General features: G+C 48.4%; 1 protein-coding gene across 1 annotated transcript in view; it reads left to right on the top strand.

Annotated features, from left to right (window-relative positions):
* The window catches only part of SF3B3 (splicing factor 3b, subunit 3, 130kDa), a gene marked incomplete at its 5' end in the record, with an annotated part of 28,559 nt that overhangs the window by 8,402 nt on the left and 16,805 nt on the right, over positions 1–3,352 (top strand). The window lies entirely within an intron of this gene.

The raw sequence follows: 3,352 nt of genomic DNA, 5'->3' as shown, positions 1-3,352 counted from the left end.
AATGCCTAAAAAGCCTGGAGTGATTCTGTTCTGGGTACTGATGGTCTCGGCGATGATTTCTGAGGCAGGGCTTTGTATAAATCTCACCAGGATTTGCTGTAGGTTTATGTGCTGGGTGTGGAAGTACCAGATGGTTGTGGTGGAGACTTTAGCCCACTGCAGTGCCGTGCCATCTTCTTTTGAAGCAGTCACAGAGTAGCATGTTTTCCAGGGAGCCAGTAACCCTGTGGGAATTCCAGATGTTGCTGTGGGATTTCCCATGCCATCCGAGACCTGCCATCCATTCCTGTGCTCATATTCTGGGACTCATGTACTGTGCCAGGAGCTCTGAGAACAAAGTGCCTTCATGTTCCCCAGAGATAGAAGGATCAGAAGGGAAGTATTCCCACAGTTCATATCAAAAATACCTGCTTTTCTTAACAGAGGCATTTTGCTTTGTTAGAGATAAACCTTTCTGGAAAAGGAGTTGCTCCATTGAGAGGTGGAGGCTTCTGACATGACCTTACAGTTCTCAGACTTTGTCTCTTGGGCTTCCTGGGGATGATTTTGACTTTTCAGGAGATGGAGGACCCTTACTAACCTACATGGAACAGACCAGTCTTGCTGCCTCCTTTTTTTTTTTTTTTTTTCCCCTCCTTCCACATTGTGCAGGTTCTGGCATGAAGATGTTCTCCACTGTTTCAGAGAGGCTGGAACCTGGAGCTGTTGTGAAACGTGACTTTTTCAATACAGTTCAAAGTGAAAAGTGAAACTGATCTCTGAGTTACAGCTCTCTGAATTCAGAAACAATTTCACTGGGTTTTAACCAGAAAGACAGCTGAACCTTTTCAGACACTTACCTAACCTTGAACCTGCACAAGTATGTTGACTTTTGGTGTTCAGCTGGCAGCGTGGGGCTGCCTGGTTCTGCCTCAGTGCCACAGCATGCCTGTGCCGTGAGGCCTCTGCAAGACACCTCCAGGTTTGCAGCCTCCAAAGCAAATACTAACCTTGGCTGGTACGTGGTGATACACACTACCAATACCAAGCCTTTTTTTTTCTTCCACAGGTGGCTGGTGGTGGAGGTGCTGGTCCCCACAGGTGTGTACCTACTGCTGGGGGCTGCTGTGCTCTCCCACAGGTTAACCACAGAAAGACCCCAGATCATTCGGCTCCTTGTTTGCTGGGCTCTTCAGTGAATGAATTCTAGCTGCTGTCATGTAGTTGGAGGAAAAAGTTGTGTACTTTGAGGGTGGTGGAGCCCTAGAGCAGGCTGTCCAGAGAGGTTGTGGAGTCTCCTTCTCTGGAGAGATTCCAAACCTGCCTGGATGCCATCCTGGGCACCCTGCTGCAGGTGACCTGCTGGAGCAAGGGGGGTTGAATGAGGTGATCTCCAGATGTTCCTTCCAACCTCCACCATACCAGAGATTCTGGGATTGTTGCCTTTGTAGTTCAGTAGCTGAGGTGTAGAAAGCAACTGCCTTTCACAGTTCTGCTAAGTTATTAAATGCTGTGCTGGGAAACAAGTGATTGTGTAGAGTGTGGGCAGGTCCAGGACAAGTTGCCAGCAGGTCAGGGAGGGGATTCTGCCCTTCTGCATTCCTCTGGTGAGACACCTGCCCTCCAGCAGTGCTGGGGCAGCTCTGGAGTCCTCAGCACAGCAGAGACAGGGACCTGCTGGAGCAGGGCCAGAGGAGCCCCAGCAGTGACCTGAGGGGGGAACCCCTCTGCTGGGAGCCCAGCAGGAGACAGTTGGGCTTGGGCAGTCTGCAGAGGAGAAGGCTCCAGCTGGGGAGACCTTCTCGGGGCCTGCCAGGACTTCAAGGGTCCTGTCAGAAAGCTGGGGACAGACTTTTGAGCAGTGTCTGTGTTTGACTGTGTTTGTCAGCATGGTCAGCTCTTGCTAAAATCCGAGGGGTGTGTTTCAGGGGTGTTTTCAGTTCCCTTCTGGACTGAGGGTTGGCTCCCTGCTGAGAAAATGATGATGGGTGTGTGAAGCACCTGTAGAGACTGATGCCCTGTGGTTATGGGATGTGTCTGCCCATCAGACAGGAGTGGATGGGGTCTGGAACTCAACATTCTCTTGTGGTGCTGTATCAAGTTCTGGGGGGCCGTGTGCTTTGCTGTGGAGCCAGATGTGAGCTGGGAGCGAGCCGGCTGCGTTCACTACCTGGCACTTGTGCAGGAGGAGCCACAGGCAGTGAGTCACAGCTGGGGAAGCCCAGGAAAATGCTCTGTCATCCCATCGGTGAGAATAGCCCTGAGCTTTGCCACTGCTCATCTGCTTGTTCACCAAAGTCCTCTGAGATAGGGGTGACTGCGTTTGTGTCGGTGAAAATTCAGGTGCTGTGGAGCATGAGGAATCTCAGGCATGGACTGGCATAGAGGAACTGAATTCTTGTGGACTAACTCAGGCTGAATCCACAACAAATACCAAAAAGAACAGTAGCATATAGCTCATGGGCTGAATTGGGGTATTTTCATAACTGGAGCTGCAGAAAACTTGTACTGAAAGTGTAGGAGGATGAGTCCAGCTGTGGTTCTTCAGAGTTGAAAAGTCTCTGCTCCTGTCTGAAAGGGGCAAACTGGAGCAATCGGAAGGGTGGTTACCATCTCTGAAGTCTTGTGTCTGCACACAAAGTAACATCTATCTGCTCAAAACTCACAGCCTGATGTTAGGCTGGGGATTGTGGAGAGCTAAGTAGATATCTTCTCTTATTAAAATCTATTTTTTTGAACTGAGAATACTTCTCTGTGTGCCCCAGGGATTTACTCCTCTTAATTTCAACTAGGCTGCTATATTTTCTACACCCAAATTGTGTTGTGTGGAGCTAGATGAATATGTCTTATTCACTGACTTAATTCTGGTAGATCAAACCCTTAATTTCTAAAGCTCCAGCAGAGAGGGATTAAGCAACGCTACTGGACTTCAAGCAAAAACACACTTGTCACTATTATTGCCACAAAGGCAAGCTCTAATATAACTAAGCCAGTGAAAAGCAAGAGCTAAGAATGTATGAAGAGGTAGGAATGAGCTTTCTTTTTCAAGTAGGACTAAAGGAATCTGTTTTGCTCTCAAATGCGGGTTCTTTGTCTTGCTCTAAGGCTCCATCTGGGACCTGGTAATTTATCCTGAGAACGACAGCCCCCAGGGAGAAGGCAGCAGCTCTCAAGGAGTTTGGAAAGCAACAATGGTCTTTGAAATGGAATTTTTAGAACTTCCTGTCTACAGGATATTTAGGAATTAAATGCTCTAGTCTGTGAACTGCTAGGATCATGGTGAAAGTGATGGAGGGATGCTTGCAGGCTTCTGGTGTTGAAAAATTTGTGCAGGTTTGTAGGAGAAGCCGCTATTTAGTGTTGAAAATAACCA

The sequence above is a fragment of the Merops nubicus genome, unplaced genomic scaffold (assembly GCF_000691845.1).
Source record: "Merops nubicus isolate BGI_N331 unplaced genomic scaffold, ASM69184v1 scaffold7971, whole genome shotgun sequence".
In the NCBI taxonomy this organism is placed as follows: domain Eukaryota; kingdom Metazoa; phylum Chordata; class Aves; order Coraciiformes; family Meropidae; genus Merops; species Merops nubicus.
The sequence above is the reverse complement of the archived record's forward strand: the minus strand, read 5'-3'. Positions and strand labels throughout refer to the sequence as shown.